General features: G+C 40.9%; 1 pseudogene; it reads right to left on the bottom strand.

Annotated features, from left to right (window-relative positions):
• Window positions 1–217: 217 nt before the first annotated feature.
• LOC115115144 (sodium/hydrogen exchanger 9B2-like) overlaps window positions 218–22376 on the bottom strand; it is a 47951-nt pseudogene continuing 25792 nt past the window's right edge.

Consider the following 22376-nt stretch of genomic DNA (forward strand, 5'->3'; position numbering starts at 1 on the left):
TGACTTTAATTACGGCGCCGCCCCTTTTCTTTACCGCCGGGACACTTTCTCTGGCTATGAACCATCGTGAAGAAACAGAGCTCTCCCATTGGTCGTAGTGTCACCTCGCCTCACCTGTGGAACCTATTGTCTGCTTTTCTCTATGATATTACAGCAACAGACAGATATTGGTGTGAACACATGAAAGCATGAAACAAAAAACATAGGAACATTGATATTTATCATAAATCCTTTATTCTAATGTATTCAGTACATACAGGGCATGAACTCATTGTAAAGGTCAACAGAACAGTGGTCTCCTGATGGAGTTGGGGACAGGGCATGAACTCATTGTAAAGGTCAACAGAACGGTGGTCTCCTGATGGAGTTGGGGACAGGGCATGAACTCATTGTAAAGGTCAACAGAACAGTGGTCTCCTGATGGAGTTGGGGACAGGGCATGAACTCATTGTAAAGGTCAACAGAACAGTGGTCTCCTGATGGAGTTGGGGACAGGGCATGAACTCATTGTAAAGGTCAACAGAACAGTGGTCTCCTGATGGAGTTGGGGACAGGGCATGAACTCATTGTAAAGGTCAACAGAACAGTGGTCTCCTGATGGAGTTGGGGACAGGGCATGAACTCATTGTAAAGGTCAACAGAACAGTGGTCTCCTGATGGAGTTGGGGACAGGGCATGAACTCATTGTAAAGGTCAACAGAACAGTGGTCTCCTGATGGAGTTGGGGACAGGGCATGAACTCATTGTAAAGGTCAACAGAACGGTGGTCTCCTGATGGAGTTGGGGACAGGGCATGAACTCATTGTAAAGGTCAACAGAACAGTGGTCTCCTGATGGAGTTGGGGACAGGGCATGAACTCATTGTAAAGGTCAACAGAACAGTGGTCTCCTGATGGAGTTGGGGACAGGGCATGAACTCATTGTAAAGGTCAACAGAACAGTGGTCTCCTGATGGAGTTGGGGACAGGGCTGAATGTGTAAAGGTCAACAGTACCGTGGTGTCCTGATACATAGGATGATGTAATGACATCATTAAACAAAGATGTGACCAAAAACTGTGTCCCTAATGGCACCCTATTCAATATAACATAGTGCACTACTTTAGACCAGAGCCCTATTCAATATAACATAGTGCACTACTTTAGACCAGAGCCCTATTCTCTATATATTATAGTGCACTACTTTAGACCAGAGCCCTATTCAATATAACATAGTGCACTACATTAGACCAGAGCCCTATTCTCTATAATATAGTGGACTACATTAGACCAGAGCCCTATTCTCTAAAATATAGTGGACTACATTAGACCAGGGCCCTATGCGCTATAATATAGTGGACTACATTAGACCAGGGCCCTATGCGCTATAATATAGTGTACTACATTAGACCAGGACCACAGGTTAATGGGGAGCCATTTGGAATGCAGTCAAAGTGACTGTTCTGAATTATGACTGGTCCAATGGACCCTGCTGTCTGGAAGGTGATTGGTTGAGCTCACATCTTGCTCTCACATGGCTCCACCCCTTTAGACACGGGTCCCGACACAGACTCTGGGGCGTCCTCTTCAGTGCCTGATTCAAATCAGAGAGGAAAATACTATGAAGTGTGTGTGCGCGTGTTTTAGGGTGTGTTTGTAAGTTCATACCTACTTGCCTGGCTGCTTAAGTGTGTATTTCGCTGTCTATACTCGTGTGTGCGTACACTCACCCTCTTTCCTGTCTGCGTGTGTGTCCTCCGGGTGTCTGGTCAGCAGTCTGGGCCCTGCCAGGCCGATCCCCAGGGCTCCTATAGGTGCTGTAGTGAGGATGGCCAGAACAGCCACAGTCAGAACATCCAGACCGTACTTCACCAGAACCTCATCCCCCGATACACGGGCCATGTCCAAGGCTGTAGAACCTATCGCTGCCTAGAACCCAACAGAACCAGTTAGAATGATTTAGATACCCAGATCTAGAACCAAATACCCCTCTACACGGGCCATGTCCAAGGCTGTAGAACCTATCGCTGCCTAGAACCCAACAGAACCAGTTAGAATGATTTAGATACCCAGATCTAGAACCAAATACCCCTCTACACGGACCATGTCCAAGGCTGTAGAACCTATCGCTGCCTAGAACCCAACAGAACCAGTGAGAATGATTTAGGTACCCAGATCTAGAACCAAATACCCCTCTACACGGGCCATGTCCAGGGCTGTAGAACCTGTCGCTGCCTAGAACCCAACAGAACCAATTAGAATGATTTAGGTACCCAGATCTAGAACCAAATACCCCTCTACACGGGCCATGTCCAGGGCTGTAGAACCTATCGCTGCCTAGAACCCAACAGAACCAATTAGAATGATTTAGGTACCCAGATCTAGAACCAAATACCTCTCTACACAGGCCATGTCCAAGGCTGTAGAACCTATCGCTGCCTAGAACCCAACAGAACCAATTAGAATGATTTAGGTACCCAGATCTAGAACCAAATACCTCTCTACACGGGCCATGTCCAGGGCTGTAGAACCTATCGCTGCCTAGAACCCAACAGAAATACCCCTCTACACGGGCCATGTCCAAGGCTTTAGAACCTATCGCTGCCTAGAACCCAACAGAACCAGTTAGAATGATTTAGGTACCCAGATCTAGAACCAAATACCTCTCTACACGGGCCATGTCCAGGGCTGTAGAACCTATCGCTGCCTAGAACCCAACAGAACCAGTTAGAATGATTTAGGTACCCAGATCTAGAACCAAATACCTCTCTACACAGGCCATGTCCAGGGCTGTAGAACCTATCGCTGCCTAGAACCCAACAGAACCAGTTAGAATGATTTGAAACCCTCGACAGATCTTGACTACATCCCTCAGTGGCTGGTGGGACATATGGGATGATCATTCTAAGCTGGGACACATGGAAACCGAGGTCTCGATTCCATCCAAAACGCACAAGGTCTCGATTCCATCCAAAACGCACGAGGTCTCGATTCCATCCAAAACGCACGAGGTCTCGATTCCATCCAAAACGCACGAGGTCTCGATTCCATCCAAAACGCACGAGGTCTCGATTCCATCCAAAACGCACGAGGTCTCGATTCCATCCAAAACGTACAAGGTCTCGATTCCATCCAAAACGCACGAGGTCTCGATTCCATCCAAAACGCACAAGGTCTCGATTCCATCCAAAACGCACAAGGTCTCGATTCCATCCAAAACGCACGAGGTCTCGATTCCATCCAAAACGCACGAGGTCTCGATTCCATCCAAAACGCACGAGGTCTCGATTCATGTGTTTGATTCAATTAACACTCATGTGTTTGATTGAATAAAGAGTCATGTGTTTGATTCAATAAAGAGTCATGTGTTTGATTCAATTAAGACTCATGTGTTTGATTCAATTAAGACCCATGTGTTTGATTGAATGAAGACTAATGTGTTTGATTCAATAAAGAGTCATGTGTTTGATTCAATTAAGACTCATGTGTTTGATTCAATTAAGACCCATGTGTTTGATTCAATAAAGACCCATGTGTTTGATTCAATAAAGAGTCATGTGTTTGATTCAATTAAGACCCATGTGTTTGATTCAATAAAGACCCATGTGTTTGATTCAATAAAGAGTCATCTGTTTGATTCAATTAAGACTCATGTGTTTGATTGAATTAAGACCCACATGTTTGATTCAATTAAGACCCATGTGTTTGATTCAATAAAGACCCATGTGTTTGATTCAATAAAGACTCATGTGTTTGATTCAATAAAGACTCATGTGTTTGATTCAATAAAGACTCATGTGTTTGATTCCTTTACATCTATCCCATTCCAGCCATTACCTCCTTCCAAAATGTCCTCCCACCAGCCTCCTGTAAGGGCTTAGAAAAAAGGGTTCCAAAAGGGTTCTTTGGCTGTCCCCATAGGAGCTGTCCCCATAGGAGCTGTCCCCATAGGAGCTGTCCCCATAGGAGCTGTCCCCATAGGAGCTGTCCCCATAGGAGTTGTCCCCATAGGAGCTGTCCCCATAGGAGCTGTCCCCATAGGAGCTGTCCCCATAGGAGTTGTCCCCATAGGAGCTGTCCCCATAGGAGCTGTCCCCATAGGAGCTGTCCCCATAGGAGCTGTCCCCATAGGAGCTGTCCCCATAGGTAGCAGTGTATTTGTAGCTAATTAAGCTCTCACCTGTACGGTGGCTTTGGGGATCCAGGCCAAAGCAATAAAGAGCTTCTCTCTCAGAGTGAAACCAGCAAACAGAACCACAGATAGAGTTACCAGAACACGAACCAGCAGGCCTGCACTGATACAGACCAGACCCAGACCTAGAGAGAGAGGGAGGGAGGGGGAGAGAGAGAAAGGGGAGAGAGAGACACAGAGAGATGGGGTAGAGAGAAAGGGGGAGAGAGAGACACAGAGAGATGGGGTAGAAAGAAAGAGAGAGAGGGAGGGGGAGAGGGGGGGAGACACAGAGATAGAGATGGGGAGAGAGAAAGAGAGGGAGGGTGGAAAGAGAGAGAGAGGGAGGGAGGGTGGAAAGAGAGAGAGAGAGATAGAGATGGGGAGAGAGAAAGATAGGGAGGGTGGAAAGAGAGAGAGAGAGAGAGAGAGAGAGAGAGAGAGAGAGAGAGAGAGGGAGGGGGGAGAGGGAGGAAAGAGAAACACTTCTTTATTAGAATTAGTACTGAAGTTGTATCATTGTAGTATTATAGTAATAAAGTAGTAGTAGTATGGTAGTACTGTAGTAGTAGTATGGTAGTACTGTAGTAGCAGTATAGTAGTTGTAGTAGTAGTATGGTAGTAGTAGTAGTAGTAGCAGTATGGTAGTACTGTAGTAGTAGTATGGCAGTACTGTAGTAGTAGTAAGGCAGTAGTAGCAATATAGTAGGTATAGTAGTAGTAGTATGGTAGTACTGTAGTAGCAGTATGGTAGTACTGTAGTACTGTAGTAGTAGTATGGTAGTAGTAGTAGTATGGTAGTACTGTAGTAGTAGTATGGTAATACTGTAGTAGTAGTATGGCAGTAGTAGTAGTATGGCAGTACTGTAGTAGTAGTATGGTAGTACGGTAGTAGTAGTATGGCAGTAGTAGTAGTATGGCAGTACTGTAGTAGTAGTAGTAGTATGGCAGTACTGTAGTAGTAGTATGGTAGTACTGTAGTAGTAGTATGGCAGTACTGTAGTAGTAGCATGGCAGTACTGTAGTAGTAGTATGGCAGTAGTAGTAGTATGGTAGTACTGTAGTAGTAGTATGGTAGTAGTAGTAGTAGTATGGTAGTACTGTAGTAGTATGGCAGTACTGTAGTAACAGTTTAGTAGTTGTAGTAGTATGGTAGTAGTACTAGTATGGTTGTAGTAGTATGGTAGTACTGTAGTAGTAGTAGTAGTAGTAGTATGGTAGTAGTAGTAGTATGGTAGTACTGTTGTAGTAGTATGGTAGTACTGTAGTAGTAGTATGGTAGTAGTAGTAGTAGCATGGTAGTACTGTAGCAGTAGTACGGCAGTAGTAATAGTAGTATGGTAGTACTGTAGTAGCAGTACGGCAGTAGTAGTAGTATGGTGAGTACTGTAGTAGTAGTATGGCAGTGGTAGTGGTATGGCAGTACTGTAGTAGTGGTGTATGGCAGTACTGCAGTAGTGAGTATGGTAGTACTGTAGTATTAGTATGGTAGTAGTAGTAGTAGTAGTATGGTAGTACTGTAGTAGTATGGCAGTAGTAGTAGTATGGTAGTACTGTAGTAGTAGTATGGTAGTAGTAGTAGTATGGCAGTAGTAGTAGTATGGTAGTAGTAGTATGGAAGTACTGTAGTAGTAGTATGGTAGTAGTAGTAGTATGGTAGTACTGTAGTAGTATGGCAGGATGTAGTAGCAGTTTAGTAGTTGTAGTAGTATGGTAGTAGTAGTAGTATGGTAGTAGTAGTATGGTAGTAGTAGTATGGCAGTACTGTAGTAGTAGTATGGTAGTAGTAGTAGTATGGCAGTACTGTAGTAGTAATATGGCAGTAGTAGTATGGTAGTACTGTAGTAGTAGCATGGCAGTACTGTAGTAGTAGTATGGTAGTATTATAGTAGTAGTATGGCAATAGTAGTAGTATGGCAGTACTGTAGTAGTAGTATGGTAGTACTGTAGTAGTAGTATGGCAGTACTGTAGTAGTAGCATGGCAGTACTGTAGTAGTAGCATGGCAGTACTGTAGTAGTAGTATGGCAGTAGTAGTAGTATGGTAGTACTGTAGTAGTAGTATGGTAGTACTGTAGTAGTAGTATGGTAGTAGTAGTAGTATGGTTGTAGTAGTATGGTAGTACTGTAGTAGTAGTAGTAGTAGTATGGTAGTAGTAGTAGGGTAGTACTGTAGTAGTAGGATGGTAGTACTGTAGTAGTAGTATGGTAGTAGTAGTAGTAGCATGGTAGTACTGTAGTAGTAGTATGGTAGTAGTGCAGTAGTATGGTAGTACTGTAGTAGTAGTATGGTAGTAGTAGTATGCAGTACTGTAGTAGTAGTATGGTAGTGTGTAGTGTAGTATGGTAGTACTGTAGTAGTATGGCAGTAGTAGTAGTGTATGGCAGTACTGTAGTAGTAGTATGGTGGTACTGTAGTAGTAGTATGGTAGTACTGTAGTAGTGGTATGGCAGTAGTAGTAGTAGTATGGCAGTACTGTAGTAGTAGTATGGTAGGTAATGTAGTATTAGTATGGTAGTAGTAGTAGTAGTATGGTAGTACTGTAGTAGTATGGCAGTAGTAGTAGTATGGTAGTACTGTAGTAGTAGTATGGTAGTAGTAGAGTATGGCAGTAGTAGTAGTATGGCAGTAGTAGTATGGAAGTGCTGTAGTAGTAGTATGGTAGTAGTAGTAGTATGGTAGTACTGTAGTAGTATGGCAGGACTGTAGTAGCAGTTTAGTAGTTGTAGTAGTATGGTGGTAGTAGTATGGTGGTAGTAGTATGGCAGCACTGTAGTAGTAGTATGGTAGTAGTAGTAGTATGGCAGTACTGTAGTAGTAATATGGCAGTAGTAGTATGGTGGTACTGTAGTAGTAGCATGGCAGTAGTAGTAGCATGGCAGTACTGTAGTAGTAGTATGGTAATTAGCACTGTAGTAGGAGCATGGTAGTAGTAGTAGTATGGTGGTACTGTGTGTAGTATGGCAGTGAGTAGTAGTATGGTAGTACTGTAGTAGTAGTATGGTAGTAGTGAAGTATGGCAGTAGTAGTAGTATGGTAGTAGTAGTATGGAAGTACTGTAGTAGTACTATGGTAGTAGTAGTAATATGGTAGTACTGTAGTAGTATGGCAGGACTGTAGTAGCAGTTTAGTAGTTGTAGTAGTATGGTAGTAGTAGTAGTATGGTAGTAGTAGTATGGTAGTAGTAGTATGGCAGTACTGTAGTAGTAGTATGGTAGTAGTAGTAGTATGGCAGTACTGTAGTAGTAATATGGCAGTAGTAGTATGGTAGTACTGTAGTAGTAGCATGGCAGTAGTAGTAGTATGGTAGTACTGTAGTAGTAGTATGGTAGTACTGTAGTAGTAGTGGTATGGTGAGTACTGTAGTAGGATGGTAGTAGTAGTAGTATGGTAGTACTGTAGTAGTATGTCCATACTGTTGTAGCAGTTTAGTAGTTGTAGTAGTAGTAGTATGGTAGTACCGTAGTAGCAGTACAGTAGTTGTAGTAGTAGTATGGTAGTACCGTAGTAGCAGTATAGTAGTTGTAGTAGTAGTATGGTAGTACGGTAGTAGTAGTATGGCAGTAGTAGTAGTATGGCAGTACTGTAGTAGTAGTAGTAGTATGGCAGTACTGTAGTAGTAGTATGGTAGTACTGTAGTAGTGGTATGGCGTACTGTAGTAGTAGCATGGCAGTACTGTAGTAGTGAGTATGGCAGTAGTAGTGGTATGGTAGTACTGTAGTAGTGAGTATGGTAGTAGTAGTAGTATGGTAGTACTGTAGTGTATGGCAGTACTGTAGTAGCAGTTTAGTAGTTGTAGTGGTATGGTAGTAGTAGTAGTATGGTTGTAGTAGTATGGTAGTACTGTAGTAGTAGTAGTAGTAGTAGTATGGTAGTAGTAGTGGTATGGTAGTACTGTTGTGTAGTTAGTATGGTAGTACTGTAGTAGTAGTATGGTAGTAGTGGTAGTGGCATGGTAGTACTGTAGTAGTAGTAGTATGGTAGTAGTAATAGTAGTATGGTAGTACTGTAGTAGTAGTATGGCAGTAGTAGTAGTATGGTAGTACTGTAGTAGTAGTATGGCAGTAGTAGTATGGCAGTACTGTAGTAGTAGTATGGTAGTACTGTAGTAGTAGTATGGTAGTACTGTAGTATTAGTATGGTAGTAGTAGTAGTAGTATGGTAGTACTGTAGTAGTATGGCAGTAGTAGTAGTATGGTAGTACTGTAGTAGTGTATGGTAGTAGTAGTAGTATGGCAGTAGTAGTAGTATGGTAGTAGTAGTATGGAAGTACTGTAGTAGTAGTATGGTAGTAGTAGTAGTATGGTAGTACTGTAGTAGTATGGCAGGACTGTAGTAGCAGTTTAGTAGTTGTAGTAGTATGGTAGTAGTAGTATGGTAGTACTGTAGTAGTAGTATGGTAGTACTGTAGTATTAGTATGGTAGTAGTAGTAGTAGTATGGTAGTACTGTAGTAGTATGGCAGTAGTAGTAGTATGGTAGTACTGTAGTAGTAGTATGGTAGTAGTAGTAGTATGGCAGTAGTAGTAGTATGGTAGTAGTAGTATGGAAGTACTGTAGTAGTAGTATGGTAGTAGTAGTAGTATGGTAGTACTGTAGTAGTATGGCAGGACTGTAGTAGCAGTTTAGTAGTTGTAGTAGTATGGTAGTAGTAGTAGTATGGTAGTAGTAGTATGGTAGTAGTAGTATGGCAGTACTGTAGTAGTAGTATGGTAGTAGTAGTAGTATGGCAGTACTGTAGTAGTAATATGGCAGTAGTAGTATGGTAGTACTGTAGTAGTAGTATGGTAGTATTATAGTAGTAGTATGGCAATAGTAGTAGTATGGCAGTACTGTAGTAGTAGTATGGTAGTACTGTAGTAGTAGTATGGCAGTACTGTAGTAGTAGCATGGCAGTACTGTAGTAGTAGCATGGCAGTACTGTAGTAGTGGTATGGCAGTAGTAGTAGTATGGTAGTACTGTAGTAGTGGCATGGTAGTACTGTGGTAGTAGTATGGTAGTAGTAGTAGTATGGTAGTACTGTAGTAGTATGTAGTGGTAGCAGTTTAGTAGTTGTAGTAGTATGGTAGTAGTAGTAGTATGGTTGTAGTAGTATGGTAGTACTGTAGTAGTAGTAGTAGTAGTATGGTAGTAGTAGTAGTAGGGTAGTACTGTAGTAGTAGGATGGTAGTACTGTAGTAGTAGTATGGTAGTAGTAGTAGTAGCATGGTAGTACTGTAGTAGTAGTATGGTAGTAGTAGTAGTAGTATGGTAGTACTGTAGTAGTAGTATGGCAGTAGTAGTAGTATGGCAGTACTGTAGTAGTAGTATGGTAGTACTGTGGTAGTGAGTATGGTGTGCTGTAGTAGTGAGTATGGCAGTGGTAGTAGTAGTATGGCAGTACTGTAGTAGTAGTATGGTGGTACTGTGGTAGTGGTAGTATGGTGGTACTGTAGTAGTAGTATGGCAGTAGTAGTAGTGGTATGGCAGTGCTGTGGTGAGTAGTATGGTAGTAATGTGGTATTAGTATGGTGGTAGTAGTAGTAGTATGGTAGTACTGTGGTAGTATGGCAGTAGTAGTAGTATGGTAGTACTGTAGTAGTAGTATGGTAGTAGTAGAGTATGGCAGTAGTAGTAGTATGGTAGTAGTGGTATGGAGTGCTGTAGTGGTTAGTATGGTAGTAGTAGTAGTATGGTAGTACTGTAGTAGTATGACAGGACTGTAGTAACAGTTTAGTAGTTGTAGTAGTATGGTAGTAGTAGTATGGTAGTAGTAGTATGGCGGTACTGTAGTAGTAGTATGGTAGTAGTAGTGAGTATGGCAGTACTGTAGTAGTAATATGGCAGTAGTAGTATGGTAGTACTGTAGTAGTAGCATGGCAGTAGTAGTAGTATGGTGGTACTGTAGTAGTAGTATGGTAGTACTGTAGTAGGATATGGTAGTAGTAGTAGTATGGTGGTACTGTAGTAGTATGGCAGTAGTAGTAGTATGGTAGTACTGTAGTGAGTATTATGGTAGTAGTAGAGTATGGCAGTAGTAGTAGTATGGTGGTAGTGGTATGGAAGTACTGTAGTAGTAGTATGGTGGTAGTAGTAGTATGGTGTACTGTGGTAGTATGGCAGGACTGTAGTAGCAGTTTAGTAGTTGTAGTAGTATGGTAGTAGTAGTAGTATGGTAGTAGTAGTATGGTAGTAGTAGTATGGCAGTACTGTAGTAGTAGTATGGTAGTAGTAGTAGTATGGCAGTACTGTAGTAGTAATATGGCAGTAGTAGTATGGTAGTACTGTAGTAGTAGCATGGCAGTAGTAGTAGTATGGTAGTACTGTAGTAGTAGTATGGTAGTACTGTAGTAGTAGTAGTATGGTAGTACTGTAGTAGGAGTATGGTAGTAGTAGTAGTATGGTAGTACTGTAGTAGTATGTCCATACTGTTGTAGCAGTTTAGTAGTTGTAGTAGTAGTAGTATGGTAGTACCGTAGTAGCAGTACAGTAGTTGTAGTAGTAGTATGGTAGTACCGTAGTAGCAGTATAGTAGTTGTAGTAGTAGTATGGTAGTACGGTAGTAGTAGTATGGCAGTAGTAGTAGTATGGCAGTACTGTAGTAGTAGTAGTAGTATGGCAGTACTGTAGTAGTAGTATGGTAGTACTGTAGTAGTAGTATGGCAGTACTGTAGTGGTAGCATGGCAGTGCTGTGTAGTGGTATGGCAGTAGTAGTGAGTATGGTGGTACTGTGGTAGTAGTATGGTAGTAGTAGTAGTATGGTAGTACTGTAGTAGTATGGCAGTACTGTAGTAGCAGTTTAGTAGTTGTAGTAGTATGGTAGTAGTAGTAGTATGGTTGTAGTAGTATGGTAGTACTGTAGTAGTAGTAGTAGTAGTAGTATGGTAGTAGTAGTAGTATGGTAGTACTGTTGTAGTAGTATGGTAGTACTGTAGTAGTAGTATGGTAGTAGTAGTAGTAGCATGGTAGTACTGTAGTAGTAGTAGTATGGTAGTAGTAATAGTAGTATGGTAGTACTGTAGTAGTAGTATGGCAGTAGTAGTAGTATGGTAGTACTGTAGTAGTAGTATGGCAGTAGTAGTATGGCAGTACTGTAGTAGTAGTATGGTAGTACTGTAGTAGTAGTATGGTAGTACTGTAGTATTAGTATGGTAGTAGTAGTAGTAGTATGGTAGTACTGTAGTAGTATGGCAGTAGTAGTAGTATGGTAGTACTGTAGTAGTGTAGTATGGTAGTAGTAGTAGTATGGCAGTAGTAGTAGTATGGTAGCAGTGAGTATGGAAGTACTGTAGTAGTAGTATGGTAGTAGTAGTAGTATGGTAGTACTGTAGTAGTATGGCAGGACTGTAGTAGCAGTTTAGTAGTTGTAGTAGTATGGTAGTAGTAGTATGGTAGTACTGTAGTAGTAGTATGGTAGTACTGTAGTATTAGTATGGTAGTAGTAGTAGTAGTATGGTAGTACTGTAGTAGTATGGCAGTAGTAGTAGTATGGTAGTACTGTAGTAGTAGTATGGTAGTAGTAGTAGTATGGCAGTAGTAGTAGTATGGTGCAGTAGTATGGAAGTACTGTAGTAGTAGTATGGTAGTAGTAGTAGTATGGTAGTACTGTAGTAGTATGGCGGGACTGTAGTAGCAGTTTAGTAGTTGTAGTAGTATGGTAGTAGTAGTAGTATGGTAGTAGTAGTATGGTGGTAGTAGTATGGCAGTACTGTAGTAGTAGTATGGTAGTAGTAGTAGTATGGCAGTACTGTAGTAGTAATATGGCAGTAGTAGTATGGTAGTACTGTAGTAGTAGTATGGTAGTATTATAGTAGTAGTATGGCAATAGTAGTAGTATGGCAGTACTGTAGTAGTAGTATGGTAGTACTGTAGTAGTAGCATGGCAGTACTGTAGTAGTGGCATGGCAGTACTGTAGTAGTAGCATGGCAGTACTGTGTAGTAGTATGGCAGTAGTAGTGGTATGGTAGTGCTGTAGTAGTAGTATGGTAGTACTGTAGTAGTAGTATGGTAGTAGTAGTAGTATGGTAGTACTGTAGTAGTATGGCAGTACTTTAGTAGCAGTTTAGTAGTTGTAGTAGTATGGTAGTAGTAGTAGTATGGTTGTAGTAGTATGGTAGTACTGTAGTAGTAGTAGTAGTAGTATGGTAGTAGTAGTAGTAGGGTAGTACTGTAGTAGTGGATGGTAGTACTGTAGTAGTAGTATGGTAGTAGTAGTAGTAGCATGGTGGTACTGTAGTAGTAGTATGGTAGTAGTAGTAGTAGTATGGTGTACTGTAGTAGTAGTATGGCAGTGGTAGTAGTATGGGCAGGTACTGTAGTAGTGGTATGGGTAGTACTGTAGTAGTAGTATGGTGGTACTGTAGTAGTGAGTATGGCAGTAGTAGTAGTAGTATGGCAGTACTGTAGTAGTAGTATGGTGAGTACTGTAGTAGTAGTATGGTAGTACTGTAGTGGTAGTATGGCAGTAGTAGTAGTAGTATGGCAGTACTGTAGTAGTAGTATGGTAGTAATGTAGTATTAGTATGGTAGTAGTAGTAGTAGTATGGTAGTACTGTAGTAGTATGGCAGTAGTAGTAGTATGGTAGCACTGTGGTAGTGAGTATGGTAGTGTGTAGAAGTATGGCAGTAGTAGTAGTATGGTAGTAGTGGTATGGAGTGCTGTAGTATTAGTATGGTGGTAGTAGTAGTATGGTAGTACTGTAGTAGTATGACAGGACTGTAGTAACAGTTTAGTAGTTGTAGTAGTATGGTAGTAGTAGTATGGTAGTAGTAGTATGGCAGTACTGTGGTAGTAGTATGGTAGTGTAGTGGTGGTGGCAGTGCTGTAGTGGTAATATGGCAGTAGTAGTATGGTGGTACTGTAGTAGTAGCATGGCAGTAGTAGTAGTATGGTGAGTACTGTAGTAGTAGTATGGTAGTACTGTAGTAGATTATGGTAGTAGTAGTGAGTATGGTAGTACTGTAGTAGTATGGCAGTAGTAGTGAGTATGGTAGTACTGTAGTAGTATTAGTAGTAGTAGTAGAGTATGGCAGTGGTAGTAGTATGGTAGTAGTAGTATGGAGTACTGTAGTAGTAGTATGGTAGTAGTAGTAGTATGGTGGTACTGTAGTAGTATGGCAGGACTGTAGTAGCAGTTTAGTAGTTGTAGTAGTATGGTAGTAGTAGTAGTATGGTAGTAGTAGTATGGTAGTAGTGCAGTATGGCAGTACTGTAGTAGTAGTATGGTAGTAGTAGTAGTATGGCAGTACTGTAGTAGTAATATGGCAGTAGTAGTATGGTAGTACTGTAGTAGTAGCATGGCAGTAGTAGTGGTATGGTAGTACTGTAGTAGTAGTATGGTAGTACTGTAGTAGTAGTGAGTGGTAGTACTGTAGTAGGAGTATGGTAGTAGTAGTAGTATGGTAGTACTGTAGTAGTATGTCCATACTGTTGTAGCAGTTTAGTAGTTGTAGTAGTAGTAGTATGGTAGTACCGTAGTAGCAGTACAGTAGTTGTAGTAGTAGTATGGTAGTACCGTAGTAGCAGTATAGTAGTTGTAGTAGTAGTATGGTGAGTACGGTGGTAGTGAGTATGGCAGTAGTAGTAGTATGGCAGTACTGTAGTAGTAGTTAGTGAGTATGGCAGTGCTGTGGTAGTGGTATGGTAGTACTGTAGTAGTGGTATGGCAGTACTGTAGTAGTAGCATGGCAGTACTGTAGTAGTAGTATGGCAGTAGTAGTAGTATGGTAGTACTGTAGTAGTAGTATGGTAGTAGTAGTAGTATGGTAGTACTGTAGTAGTATGGCAGTACTGTAGTAGCAGTTTAGTAGTTGTAGTAGTATGGTAGTAGTAGTAGTATGGTTGTAGTAGTATGGTAGTACTGTAGTAGTAGTAGTAGTAGTAGTATGGTAGTAGTAGTAGTATGGTAGTACTGTTGTAGTAGTATGGTAGTACTGTAGTAGTAGTATGGTAGTAGTAGTAGTAGCATGGTAGTACTGTAGTGAGTAGTAGTATGGTAGTAGTAATAGTAGTATGGTAGTACTGTAGTAGTAGTATGGCAGTAGTAGTAGTATGGTAGTACTGTAGTAGTAGTATGGCAGTAGTAGTATGGCAGTACTGTAGTAGTAGTATGGTAGTACTGTAGTAGTAGTATGGTAGTACTGTAGTATTAGTATGGTAGTAGTAGTAGTAGTATGGTAGTACTGTAGTAGTATGGCAGTAGTAGTAGTATGGTAGTACTGTAGTAGTAGTATGGTAGTAGTAGTAGTATGGCAGTAGTAGTAGTATGGTAGTAGTAGTATGGAAGTACTGTAGTAGTAGTATGGTAGTAGTAGTAGTATGGTAGTACTGTAGTAGTATGGCAGGACTGTAGTAGCAGTTTAGTAGTTGTAGTAGTATGGTAGTAGTAGTATGGTAGTACTGTAGTAGTAGTATGGTGGTACTGTAGTAGTAGTATGGTAGTAGTAGTAGTATGTAAGTGCTGTAGTAGTAATATGGCAGTAGTAGTATGGTAGTATGTAGTAGTAGCGGGCAGTACTGTAGTAGTAGTATGGCAGTGCTGTGGTAGCAGTATGGCAGTGGTGGTAGTGGTATGGCGTACTGTAGTAGTGGTATGGTGGTACTGTAGTAGTGGTATGGCAGTACTGTGGTAGTGGCATGGCAGTACTGTGTAGCAGTTTGGCGGTGCTGTAGTAGTGGTATGGCAGTAGTAGTAGTATGGTGGTACTGTAGTGGTAGTATGGCAGTACTGTAGTAGTAGTATGGTAGTAGTAGTGGTAATGGTAGTACTGTAGTAGTATGGCAGTACTTTAGTAGCAGTTTAGTAGTTGTAGTAGTATGGTAGTAGTAGTAGTATGGTTGTAGTAGTATGGTAGTACTGTAGTAGTAGTAGTAGTAGTATGGTAGTAGTAGTAGTAGGGTAGTACTGTAGTAGTAGGATGGTAGTACTGTAGTAGTATGGTAGTAGTAGTAGTAGCATGGTAGTACTGTAGTAGTAGTATGGTAGTAGTAGTAGTAGTATGGTAGTACTGTAGTAGTAGTATGTATAGTAGTAGTATGGGCAGTACTGTATAGTAGTATGGTAGTACTGTAGTAGTAGTATGGTAGTACTGTAGTAGTAGTATGTAGTAGTAGTAGTATGGCAGTACTGTAGTAGTAGTATGGTAGTACTGTAGTAGTAGTATGGTAGTACTGTAGTAGTAGTATGGCAGTAGTAGTAGTAGTATGGTAGTAATGTAGTATTAGTATGGTAGTAGTAGTAGTATGGTAGTACTGTAGTAGTATGGCAGTAGTAGTGGTATGGTAGTACTGTAGTAGTAGTATGGTAGTAGTAGAAGTATGGCAGTAGTAGTAGTATGGTAGTAGTAGTATGGAAGTACTGTAGTAGTAGTATGGTAGTAGTAGTAGTATGGTAGTACTGTAGTAGTATGGCAGGACTGTAGTAGCAGTTTAGTAGTTGTAGTAGTATGGTAGTAGTAGTAGTATGGTAGTAGTAGTATGGTAGTAGTAGTATGGCAGTACTGTAGTAGTAGTATGGTAGTAGTAATAGTATGGCAGTACTGTAGTAGTAATATGGCAGTAGTAGTATGGTAGTACTGTAGTAGTAGCATGGCAGTAGTAGTGGTATGGTAGTTGCTGTAGTAGTAGTATGGTAGTACTGTAGTAGTAGTATGGTAGTAGTAGTAGTATGGTAGTACTGTAGTAGTAGTAGTATGGTAGTAGTAATGGTAGTATGGTGTACTGTAGTAGTAGTATGGCAGTAGTAGTATGGCAGTGCTGTAGTGGTAGTATGGCGTAGTAGTGGCAGTACTGTGGTAGTAGCATGGCAGTACTGTAGTAGTGGTATGGTGGTACTGTAGTATTAGCATGGCAGTAGTAGTAGTATGGTGAGTACTGTAGTAGTAGTATGGTAGTATGGTAGTACTGTAGTAGTAGTATGGTAGTAGTAGTGAGTATGGCGGTAGTAGTAGTATGGTAGTAGTAGTGGAAGTACTGTGGTAGTAGCATGGCAGTGGTAGCAGTATGGTAGTAGTTAGTAGTATGTATGGTAGTAGTAGTAGTATGGTTGTAGTAGGGTATGGTAGTAGTAGTAGTATGGTAGTACTGTAGTAGTATGTCCATACTGTTGTAGCAGTTTAGTAGTTGTAGTAGTAGTAGTATGGTGGTACCGTAGTGCAGTACAGTAGTTGTAGTAGTAGTATGGTAGTGGTAGTACTAGTAGTTGTAGTAGTGAGTATGGTAGTAGTAGTATGGCAGTAGTAGTAGTATGGCAGTACTGTAGTAGTGTAGTAGTATGGCAGTACTGTATGGTAGTGGCAGTAGTAGTAGTAGTATGGGTGAGTACTGTAGTAGTAGCATGTGGTACTGTTGTAGTGTGGCAGTAGTAGTAGTATGGTAGTACTGTAGTAGTATGGTAGTAGTAGTAGTATGGTAGTACTGTAGTAGTATGCAGTACTGTTGTAGCAGTTTAGTAGTTGTAGTAGTAGGTAGTAGTAGTAGTATAGTTTGTAGCAGTATGGTAATTGCTGTAGTAGTAGTAGTAGTAGTATGGTAGTAGTGGTAGTATGGTAGTACTGTTGTAGTATGGTGGTACTGTAGTAGTAGTATGGTAGTAGTAGTAGTAGCATGGTGGTACTGTGGTAGTAGTATGGTAGTAGTAATAGTAGTATGGCGGTGCTGGTAGTAGTAGTAGTGGTAGTATGGTGCTGTAGTAGTGGCAGTATAGTATGGCAGTACTGTAGTAGTAGTATGGTGGTACTGTGGTGTATGGTAGCTGTAGTATGGTAGTGTAGTGTAGTATGGTAGTACTGTAGTAGTATGGCAGTAGTAGTATGGTATTAGTAGTAGTATGGTAGTAGTAGTAGTATGGCAGTAGTGGTAGTATGGTGTACTGTGGTAGAGTATTAATGGTAGTAGTAGTAGTATGGTAGTACTGTAGTAGTATGTCCATACTGTTGTAGCAGTTTAGTAGTTGTAGTAGTAGTAGTATGGTAGTACCGTAGTAGCAGTACAGGTTGTAGTAGTATGGTAGTACCGTGTGGCAGTATAGTAGTTGTAGTAGTAGTATGGGTGAGTAGTGGCGCTAGTAGTATGGCAGTAGTAGTAGTATGGTACTGTAGTAGTAGTGGTAGCATACAGTATGGTACTGTAGTAGTACTGTGGTGGTACTGTGGTAGTGAGTATGGCAGCACTGTAGTAGTGGTTGGCAGTACTGTAGTGGTATGGCAGTAGTAGTGATGGTACTGTAGTAGTAGTATGGTAGTAGTAGTATGGTGATACTGTAGTAGTATGGCAGTAGCTTTAGTAGTTGTAGTAGTATGGTAGTAGTAGTAGTATGGTTGTAGTAGTATGGTAGTACTGTAGTAGTAGTAGTAGTAGTAGTATGGTAGTAGTAGTAGTATGGTGGTACTGTTGTGGTAGTATGTGGTACTGGTAGTAGTATGGTAGTAGTGGTAGTAGCATGGTAGTGGTAGTGTAGTAGTAATAGTAGTATGGTAGTAGTATGGCAGTGGTAGTGCAGTATGGTGTAGTGGTAGTAGTAGTGGTATGGCGGCTGTAAGTGGTATGGGTAGTACTGTAGTAGTAGTATGGTGGTACTGTAGTATTAGTATGGTAGTAGTAGTAGTAGTATGGTAGTACTGTAGCAGTATGGTAGCAGTAGTAGTATGGATGCTGTAGTAGTAGTATGGTAGTAGTAGTAGTATGGCAGTAGTAGTAGTATGGTAGTAGTAGTATGGAAGTACTGTAGTAGTAGTATGGTAGTAGTAGTAGTATGGTAGTTGCTGTGTAGTACTGTAGTAGTTTAGTAGTTGTAGTAGTATGGTAGTAGTAGTAGTATGGTGGTAGTAGTATGGTAGTAGTAGGATGGCAGTACTGTAGTAGTAGTATGGTAGTAGTAGTAGTATGGCAGTGGTAGTAATATGGCAGTAGTAGTATGGTAGTACTGTAGTAGTAGCATGGCAGTACTGTAGTAGTAGTATGGCAGTACTGTGGTAGTGGTATGTAGTGGTAGTGGCAGTACTGTAGTAGTAGTATGGTAGTACTGTAGTGGTATGGCAGTATGTAGTAGTGGCATGGCGGTACTGTAGTAGTAGCATGGCAGCTGTAGTGGTATGGCGGTAGTAGTAGTATGGCAGTACTGTAGTAGTAGTATGGCAGTACTGTAGTAGCTGTATGGTAGTAGTAGTTAGTATGGTATACTGTAGTAGTATGGCAGCACTAGTAGCAGTTTAGTAGTTGTAGTAGTATGGTAGTGTTGGCATGGTTGTAGTAGTAGGTATGGTAGCAGTAGTATGGCAGTACTGTGTAGTAATATGGCAGTAGTGGTATGGTGCTGTAGTAGTAGCATGGTAGTAGTAGTAGTATGGTAGTACTGTAGTAGTATGGCTGTAGTAGTAGTAGTGGTAGTACTGTAGTAGGAGTATGGTGAGTAGTAGTAGTATGGCAGTACTGTAGTAGTATGTCATACTGTTGTAGCAGTTTAGTAGTTGTAGTAGTAGCAGTATGGTAGTAGTAGTAGTAGGGTAGTACTGTAGTAGTATGGTACACTGTAGTAGTAGTATGTAACAGTAGTAGCATGGTAGTATGTGGTAGTAGTATGGTAGTAGTAGTAGTAGTATGGTAGTAGTAGTAGTGGTATGGTAGTAGTAGTATGGCAGTACTGTAGTAGTAGTATGGCAGTACTGTAGTAGTAGTATGGTGAGTACTGTAGTGAGTAGTATGGTAGTACTGTAGTAGTAGTATGGCAGTAGTAGTAGTAGTATGGCAGTACTGTAGTAGTAGTATGGTAGTAATGTAGTGATGAGTATGGTAGTAGTAGTAGTATATGGTAGTACTGTAGTAGTATGGCAGTAGTAGTAGTATGGTAGTACTGTAGTAGTATTATGGTAGTAGTAGAGTATGGCAGTAGTAGTAGTATGGTAGTAGTGGTATGGAAGTACTGTAGTAGTAGTATGGTAGTAGTAGTAGTATGGTAGTACTGTAGTAGTATGGCAGGACTGTAGTAGCAGTTTAGTAGTTGTAGTAGTATGGTAGTAGTAGTATGGTAGTAGTAGTATGGTAGTAGTAGTATGGGCAGTGCTGTAGTAGTAAGTATGGTAGTAGTAGTAGTATGGCAGTACTGTAGTAGTAATACAGCAGTAGTATGGTAGTACTGTAGTAGTAGCATGTGAAGTAGTAGTAGTATGGTAGTACTGTAGTAGTATGATGGCAGTACTGTAGTAGAGATTATGGTAGTAGCAGTAGTATGGTTGTAGTAGTATGGTAGTACTGTAGTAGTAGTAGCAGTAGCATGGTAGTAGTAGTAGTAGGGTAGTACTGTAGTAGTACGGCAGTACTGTTGCAGTAGTATGGTAGTTTAGTAGCATGGTGTAGTAGTAGTAGTATGGTAGCAGTAGTAGCAGTATGGTAGTACAGCAACCGCAGCAGCAGCAGCAGCAGTATGGTGCAGTGCAGTAGGGCAGCAGTAGCAGCAGGAGTAGTTGTAGTAGTAGTATGGTGGTAGCAGCAGCAGCATGGCAGTGCTGTAGTAGTATGGTGGTAGTGGTATTGAGTAGTATGGCAGTACTGCAGCAGTGAGTATGGCAGTAGCAGTAGTATGGCAGTACTGTAGTAGTAGTATGGTAGTACTGTAGTAGTAGTATGGTAGTACTGTAGTAGTAGCATGGCAGTACTGTAGTAGTAGTATGGCAGTAGTAGTAGTATGGTGAGTACTGTGGTAGTGGTATGGTGGTAGTAGTAGTGGTATGTACTGTAGTAGTATGGCAGTACTGTAGTAGCATTGGTAGTAGTTGTATGTAGTAGTAGTGGTAGTATGGTGAGGTACTGTGGTAGTATGGCAGTAGTAGTAGTATGGTAGTACTGTAGTAGTAGTATGGCAGTAGTATATGGCAGTAGTAGTAGTATGGTGGTACTGTTGGAGTACTGTAGTATTAGTATGGCAGTAGTAGTAGTATGGTAGTACTGTAGTAGTATGCACTGTAGTAACAGTTTAGTAGTTGTAGTAGTATGGTAGTAGTAGTATGGTAGTAGTAGTATGGCAGTACTGTAGTAGTAGTATGGCAGTAGTAGTGAGTATGGCGGTGCTGTAGTAGTAATATGGCAGTAGTAGTATGGTGGTACTGTAGTAGCAGCAGTGTAGTAGTAGTATGGTAGTACTGTAGTAGTAGTATGGTAGTACTGTAGTAGGAGTATGGTAGTAGTAGTAGTATGGTAGTACTGTAGTAGTATGGCAGTAGTAGTAGTATGGTAGTACTGTAGTAGTAGTATGGTAGTAGTAGAAGTATGGCAGTAGTAGTAGTATGGTAGTAGTAGTATGGAAGTACTGTAGTAGTAGTATGGTAGTAGTAGTAGTATGGTAGTACTGTAGTAGTATGGCAGGACTGTAGTAGCAGTTTAGTAGTTGTAGTAGTATGGTAGTAGTAGTAGTATGGTAGTAGTAGTATGGTAGTAGTAGTATGGCAGTACTGTAGTAGTAGTATGGTAGTAGTAGTAGTATGGCAGTACTGTAGTAGTAATATGGCAGTAGTAGTATGGTAGCACTGTAGTAGTACTGTAGTAGTAGTATGGTAGTACTGTAGTAGTAGTATGGTAGTACTGTAGTAGTAGTAGTATGGTAGTACTGTAGTAGGAGTATGGTAGTAGTAGTAGTATGGTAGTACTGTAGTAGTATGTCCATACTGTTGTAGCAGTTTAGTAGTTGTAGTAGTAGTAGTATGGTAGTACCGTAGTAGCAGTACAGTAGTTGTAGTAGTAGTATGGCAGTACCGTAGTAGCAATATAGTAGTTGTGGTAGTAGTATGGTAGTACGGTAGTAGTGAGTATGGCAGTAGTAGTAGTATGGCAGTACTGTAGTAGTAGTAGTGGTATGGCAGTACTGTAGTAGTGAGTATGGTAGTACTGTAGTAGTAGTATGGCAGTACTGTAGTAGTAGCATGGCAGTACTGTAGTAGTAGTATGGCAGTAGTAGTAGTATGGTAGTACTGTAGTAGTAGTATGGTAGTAGTAGTAGTATGGTAGTACTGTAGTAGTATGGCAGTACTGTAGTAGCAGTTTAGTAGTTGTAGTAGTATGGTAGTAGTAGTAGTATGGTTGTAGTAGTATGGTAGTACTGTAGTAGTAGTAGTAGTAGTATGGTAGTAGTAGTAGTATGGTAGTACTGTTGTAGTAGTATGGTAGTACTGTAGTAGTAGTATGGTAGTAGTAGTAGTAGCATGGTAGTACTGTAGTAGTAGTAGTATGGTAGTAGTAATAGTAGTATGGTAGTACTGTAGTAGTGAGTATGGCAGTAGTAGTAGTATGGTGGTGCTGTAGTATTAGTATGGCGGTAGTGGTATGGCAGTGCTGTAGTAGTAGTATGGTGAGTACTGTAGTAGTAGTATGGTGGTACTGTGGTATTGAGTATGGTAGTAGTAGTAGTAGTATGGCAGTACTGTAGTAGTATGGCAGCAGTAGTGGTATGGTAGTACTGTAGTGTAGTATGGTAGTACTGTATGGCAGTAGTAGTAGTATGGTAGTAGTAGTATGGAAGTATACTGTAGTAGTAGTATGGTAGTAGTAGTAGTATGGTGGTACTGTAGTAGTATGGCAGGACTGTAGTAGCAGTTTAGTAGTTGTAGTAGTATGGTAGTAGTAGTAGTATTATGGTAGTAGTAGTATGGTAGTAGTAGTATGGCAGTACTGTAGTAGTAGTATGGTAGTAGTAGTAGTATGGCAGTACTGTAGTAGTAATGTGCAGTAGTAGTATGGTGAGTACTGTAGTAGTAGCATGGCAGTGCTGTAGTAGTGGTATGGTAGTACTGTAGTAGTAGTATGGCAGTAGTAGTGTAGTATGGCAGTACTGTAGTAGTAGTATGGTAGTACTGTAGTAGTAGTATGGCAGTACTGTGGTAGTGGCATGGCGGTACTGTAGTAGTAGCATGGCGGTACTGTAGTAGTAGTATGGCTGTGGTAGTAGTATGGTAGTACTGTAAGTAGTATGGTAGTACTGTAGTAGTAGTATGGTAGTAGTAGTAGTATGGTGGTACTGTAGTAGTATGGCAGTACTTTAGTAGCAGTTTAGTAGTTGTAGTAGTATGGTAGTAGTAGTAGTATGGTTGTAGTAGTATGGTAGTACTGTAGTAGTAGTAGTAGTAGTATGGTAGTAGTAGTAGTAGGGTGAGTACTGTAGTAGTAGGATGGTAGTACTGTAGTATGGCAGTAGTAGTAGGCATGGTAGTGCTGTAGCATGGTGGTAGTGGTAGTATGGTAGTACTGTAGTAGTAGTATG

This window comes from Oncorhynchus nerka, linkage group LG8, assembly GCF_034236695.1.
Source record: "Oncorhynchus nerka isolate Pitt River linkage group LG8, Oner_Uvic_2.0, whole genome shotgun sequence".
NCBI lineage: Eukaryota > Metazoa > Chordata > Actinopteri > Salmoniformes > Salmonidae > Oncorhynchus > Oncorhynchus nerka.